Source organism: Trichosurus vulpecula, chromosome 4 (genome assembly GCF_011100635.1).
Source record: "Trichosurus vulpecula isolate mTriVul1 chromosome 4, mTriVul1.pri, whole genome shotgun sequence".
Taxonomy (NCBI): domain Eukaryota; kingdom Metazoa; phylum Chordata; class Mammalia; order Diprotodontia; family Phalangeridae; genus Trichosurus; species Trichosurus vulpecula.
In genome coordinates, this window is record NC_050576.1 from 56,147,376 (window position 1) to 56,154,058 (window position 6,683).

The window sequence follows — 6,683 nt, forward strand, 5'->3', positions numbered from 1 at the left end:
ATTTCTTTTTCTGAAAACTGCCTGTTCATATTCTTTGACCATTTATCAACTGAGGAATGACTTGTATTCTTATAAATTTGACTCCCTGTGTATTTGAGAAATGATATCTTTATCAGAAAAACCTGCTGTAACTTTTTTCCTAGTTTTCTGCTTTCCTACTATTTACTTTAGTGTGTTAAAAATTATGCATTTAATATCCCATCATGTTCTTCCTCTCTATTTTGATCATAAATTCTCCCCTTCTCCATAAATTTGACAGGTAAACTATTTCATTCTCCCCCTGCAATTTGCTTATGGTAATTCCCTTTATATTTAAATTATGTACCTATTTTGACCTTATCTTGGTATATAGGGTGCAAGACATTGGTCTATACCTATTTTCTGACAAACTCTTTTCCAGTTTTCCCAATTAATTATTAATCTGTTTCCATGACCCTTTGTCGAATTTAATTTTTATTGTGTTTTGGTCTGAAAAGGACACATTTTATATTTCTGCTTTTCTTTATTTGATTGTGAGGTTTATAAGCCTTAAAACATCTCCAATTTTTATGTAAGTATCAGTACCACTGAGAAATAATGTATATTTCTAATCCCATTTAATTTTGTCCAGAGGTCTATCATGTCTAACATTTTAAAAGTTCTGTTTAATCTCTTTAACCTCTTTCTTGTTTTGTTTTGTTTTGTTTTTTTTTGCTATATTTATCTAGTTCTGAGAGGGGAAAGTTACTGTCCATTTCCTTCTGTACCTCACTTAAACTTTCCTTTAAGAATTTGGATGCTATACCATTTGATGCATATATGTCTAGTATAGATATTACTTCATTGTCTATGATACCTTTTTGCAAAATGTAGTTTCCTCCATTAACTTTTATTTAGATCTATTTTTGCTTTGTCTGAGGTCATGATTGCCAACCCTGCTATGTTTTTTTACTTCTGCTGAAACATAATAGATTCTTCTCCAGCCCCTTATCTTTACTCTGTCTCTCTGCTTCAAATATGTTTCTTGTAAACAACACATTATTGGATTCTGTTTTATAATCCATTCTGCTATTCACTTCTGTTTTATGGGTGAGTTCATTCCATTCGCATTTACAGTTATTATTACTGTGTATTTCCCTCCATCCTGCTTCCCTCCTCCCTATTTATCCTTCTCTTTTTCTTCCTTTTACTTTGTCCATCCTCAAAAGTGTTTTGTTTCCAACCACTGCCTCTTCCAATCTACCCTCTCCTTCTCTAATCTCCCTCCCTTCCTACTTCCCTGTAGGGTAAGATAGATTTATATCTCCAACTGGATGTGGATATTGTTCCCTCTTTGAGTCAATTCAAATGAAAGTAAGTTTCAAGTACTGCCTGCCACCACCACCCCCATCTTCCCCTCCACTGTTAAAGCTCTTTTGCACCTCTTTTATGTGAGATAATTTATCCCATTCTACCTCTCCCTTTCCCCATCTCCTAGTGCATCCCTCTTTCTCCTACATACTTTTTTTGGAGATCATACCAACATAATCAACTCACACTCATGCCCTCTGTCTATGAAATGCCCTAGTAATGATAAAGTTCTTAGGTATTACAAGTACCATCTTCCCATGAAGGAATTTACATTTTTTTTACCTTATTGAATCCTCAGCTGGGAAGTTTTTCACCCTTTCCCCCTATTGGTTCTGCTGCTCCAGATTTCATTTTGATGTATTATTTTAATGTTGTTCAAATGGGAATTTGGGAAAGGGGGATCCATGCCTTTACTTCCCCATTTTGATTCCATCCCCACCCCCAACCCCTACACCTACATCTTGATCATTTTTACCATGAGATATTGACTTTTCTAGCAATTATGGAACTGGACTAAGGCCTTAGAGTTTGTGACAGAATTCAGTTGACAAATGGGCCTGTATAGCATCAACTGAAATAATCTTAATCTCAGGATTATTTGACAACAATATAACAATTAGAAGTACAGGGAGGGGATGGAGGTGGGGAGATGAGAGGGATTGGCCAATCCTTGGTTTATACAATTCCTACATAAACTTTGGAACAGTGGAATCATTCTGTAACTGGTTCCTGTCCTCTAGTCACATGGTAAAGAAAATCTTTTTTATTAGCTGTGAAACCAGATTTGACGTACATTCAAAAAATATTAACCAGCCAGAGTAAGTCTCCAGGTCTGTTTCTTTCTCACCTGACTGCCATGGAGTGAGAAGGCAAAGAATGCAGTATATATATGAATGGGAAAAGAGGCCTTGGCCTTTTATCTTTCCCAACCTGGCTGTCACTGTATAATCTGTAAATCCATGGCCTTGCTGTTGGTTCTATTCATTGTGGCTATTATTTCCTGCTTGTAGGAGGAATATCGGCGGCAGCAACAACCTCTTAAGCTTTAAAAGGTTAGAATGGCAGGACACCAGAAATCTGGGAGACGGAGACATGTTGTGTTTTGTAGACAGCATAGACCATAAGGAGCAAGGTCTTAAAACAACCTGTTTGACCCAGCCACAGATTGAGAAGCAGCCAAAAGCAGTCATTCATCTTTGGAAATGAACTTGGTCAGGTGAATACTAGGAAAAACTGATTTAAATTTGAGCCCATAATTCCCGAGGACCAAGGTGGTGGAGAAGACGATGTGTCTCCCATTGTGCGTGTGGAGGGGGGATGTTTGTACTTGCTTTATCTTCAAAGTAAATAAAAGCTAATTGATGTTAACTGATTCTGAGGCATTAATTACTGGCAGTGAATGGTGGGGGAAATAATAAGAGGAACTCAACTTGATAGCATTAGAGGAAGTCATTCCTGATCAGGGGTAACCTAAAACCCTCATGTGGAGATACAGCTGACCTTGTTCTGGGAGAGTGATTTCTTAGTGTGGGATACCCAAACATCACTTTATTCTAGGTGTAAAGTGTAAACTTTGAGGTGTTGACTTTTTCATATGGAGTAGCTTGATTCTGAAAAGGGCAAAATACTTTTTTTTTTGGAAAGAAAAAGTTATATCAACTGGCAAATGATTTAGTATACTGCTTCTGTCATAGATGAATGTCTTGATGCCTGAAAAGAATAAGAACTTTGGTTTAATAAGAATTACTAAGAATGTATATGAGCAGAGTTGTCAGAAGGGATTTGACCAGTTTTGAACATAAAATGATTGTGCCATAAATATAAAGACTTAAATCATCATGTGAAAGATATCTTGTTTGTATATGAACTGTTTGGTAGGTTAAATGGGCAGAGAAAGAACTTTATTTATTAAAAGCTGTAAAAATATAAATAGAAAGAAACAGTTTTCAGGACACAAAGTGAGAGGGAGGATCAGTCAGGAACTTTGAGGGCATTATGGTCCCTCAGCTCATTTGCATATAGTTATTTTAAGACCAAAGGGGGTAAAAGGTAAACAAATGAAAAATCTTTTAACATCTATGCAAATAGATTCAACTAAATAAAGCCTATTGTTTTCTCAGGGGAAATTTGGTGAGTTATTCTCCTTTAAGTGAAAGGTAAATCCCAATAGACTTGAATTTAAGCCATTGAAAGCTGTAGAAGACAGTAGACTGAGGCCAAAAATATTGAATAGCTTCCCTACCCTTGCTTCCCGCCCCCCCCAAAAAAAGAGGCAGCAAGGAGTCAACAGTAGCTTTGTTGGAGCTTTTGTCTGGGACTAATGTACTAAGGACACTGAAGTCGGCAGTCCACAGTTGTGAGTTTTCCTGAACACAAAAGTTTTTTTCCTCATCTTTCCTTTCCAGGTTCCTGTGTTTGTCCACTCTTCCCCACAGTAATGAATGCACTGGTGAGAGAGTATGACTTAGGATTCTTTATGAATTGTGATGCATTTTATTATTCATGCACTTGCTTTAACATATGTATTTGTCATTTATTCATTTATTTTGATGTATTGCTAAATAAATGGTTACATTTAAGATCTAATAAACACCATTCTTGTGGTGTTTGTGTAGATGGAATAATACCGGGCACAAGAGTTCAAGTACTGTATAAGAGGAGTGTGTTCCCTTTCAATGGGATGACCCCTAAGATTCTAGCATTTCGAGGGGAACCACATGGTGGTATAGAATATAAGCTCTTTGAGGTCAGAGGCTGTTTTTTTTTCTTTTCTTTCTATTCTCAGCACTTAGCACAGTGTCTTGCCCATATCAAGCACTTAATAAATTCTTATTTGCCGACTGGTTATTCTCTGGGAACCTAGAACTGCCAGCATCAGAAATGGACGGAATAAACAACCTATAGAGTAAGTCCATCTGTTCGCCCACCTAGGTAAGGGGGAGTCATGCGCTACACAGTCGGGGTTCAATCCAAAGTCATCTGGTAATGAAAGGAAATAGTTCTTTTCTGGCCAGGATACTTGCTGTATAAGACAGAAGCAACCTCCCAGGGCATTCTCCTTGATGACTATAAGAGTGTATTAGCTAAGGAGGTTAAGGAAGTAGTTTTAGCCACTTGTGCTCTTAGCAGGTCTGACCTGCTCAAGGATGAACAACTCAAACATTCCTCACACATCTGTATAGTCAGCCAGGCCCCAAGACTCCATTTATTCGTGTCTTGACCATCAGGCAGGGCTAGGTTTTACTCACTATAGCATTTCCAAAATCAACATTAGCATTGCTAGTTCAAAGAACTTAATACTTTATTCCCCTGTGGATCAACTCAGCACTCTCTTAATTATAAATTGTAGGATGCCTACCTGGGCTGATGCTGCTGCCCTCCCTGTCCACCCCTCTGGATCCCCCATACTTGTCTGCCTCAGCTTCATCCCTCCCATGGTTCCATTATACTCCTTCATCCCCTTTGCAATGTACCCTCTGGAACAGGCTCTACATTAAATTACCCTGTAACTGTCTCTATATTCTGTATTATATACATATGTGAGTGTATATATGTCTGTGTGTATAGGTATGTATGTATGTATATGTTGCTTACCCTGTTCGAATGTAATCTCCTTGAGGGCAGAGACTATTTTCCTATTTGTCCTCGTAGCCTCGGCACAGTGCCTGGCAAATAATAGCTACTTAACAGATGTTTTTTGAAAATGTTTATTTAATAGCACCCCTAGCCTTGTTCCTGGCTCCTGGACTTCAGAATAATATTGCTTCATCCTGGAACTTCCTCAGAGACTGGGGCCTCCGTGTCCCAGAACATCCAACCACTCCTGCATCCTCTCTCAACCTGGAAGAGCCTTCTATAAAATTTGACCCCTTCTCCCATTGGCAAGGTCTTCCTGGGGCCTTCATTTTGTGGAGGGGCTAGGCTTGGCCTTCATTCCTCTTCTGTCTCTGTTCCTGACTTCTGAACTTCATGTCACATAGTATGTTGGCTCCCCTTCATTTTCAGCTCCCCACCACCATTATCACGTAGGTTCCTTGAGGGCAGACTGTTCTTTTTGGTTTGTGTTAGTATCCCCAGCACCTAACACAGTGCCTGGAACGCAGTAATTACTTAATACATGCTTGTTTCCTTCCTGACTTCACTAGAAAATAAAATAAAATAAAAAATAAAAAAATAGAAAATGTTTATTTAAGATGCAATGTTATGAAATGCTACTGCTTTTATTATTTAAATTTCTGGTAGCTGTTCTATTCATTGTTAGTTCCCTAATTGTATACCTAAGTGATATTATGGCAAAATTACCTGAAAACAGTTTTGTAGCAGTAAAGTACTGTTATATTGAAATCAACTCTAATGAAATTATTTGTTCCATAAGGTCCAACTCTTTATGACCCCCTTTGGGGTTTTCTTGGCAAAGATACTTGGGTGTTTGCCATTTTCTTCTCCAGCTCATTTTACAGATGAGGAAACTGAGGTAAACAGAGAGTCACACAGCTAGTAAGTATCTGAGACCAGATTTGAACTCAGGAAGATGAGTCTTCCTGGCTTCAAGTCCATACTCTATCCATTGCGCCACTAGCTAGCTAGTGAAGTGATTTTTGTTGTTTATCCTTTGTTCTCAAAGAGGACCATGACATCAGGGAAATGATGACATGATTTGCAGTTGAATTTGATTTGAGGGAGGGAGGGATGTGAGAGGTCACCAGCCTCATTTTCTTCTCTGGAGTCATTTGGGTCCTGTGGCAAGATATAGATCAGGAAGCCTGGAAATGGCACGCCAGTGAACTGATAACAACAGACAAAGGTGGGAGAGACTTCAAGCCAGGAGCAATGACACTTAAAAGGACCCAACTCTAAATCTCAATTCCTAGACTCAACAAGCAGTTTCACTGGAAGACAATTTGAGATACTGAGTTTCACTAATCATGATTAGGCAGTGGAAAAATAGAAACGAAGCAGCATGGGTTGGTGAAAGAAATCATTCCATTAAATTGTTCTCATGAACTAATAAACTTTTATTTTATGTGTTATGGTGGAAAGAAATCTAAAATTACCCAAGTTGAACCTGCCCATTATAAATTTCACCTCCTCTGTTTTATTCTGTGTGTATATGAATGTGTGCTTAAACATCATTTTATTACCATATTTGGCAAATCTGTCAAGGGAAAAAATATTAAATTTGCTGTAACAGAACTTCTGGCATGCTCTAGGGTGCTCTACTACAAATAAATATACCTTATCTGATCCGGCACATTTTCCCTCTCCTAGTAAATGCTGAGAAGACTTGCCTGGCCTGAACCACCATTCTTGCTGAGGCTTTTGTGCTTCAGTTGAGGTCAAATTTTGTAACTATT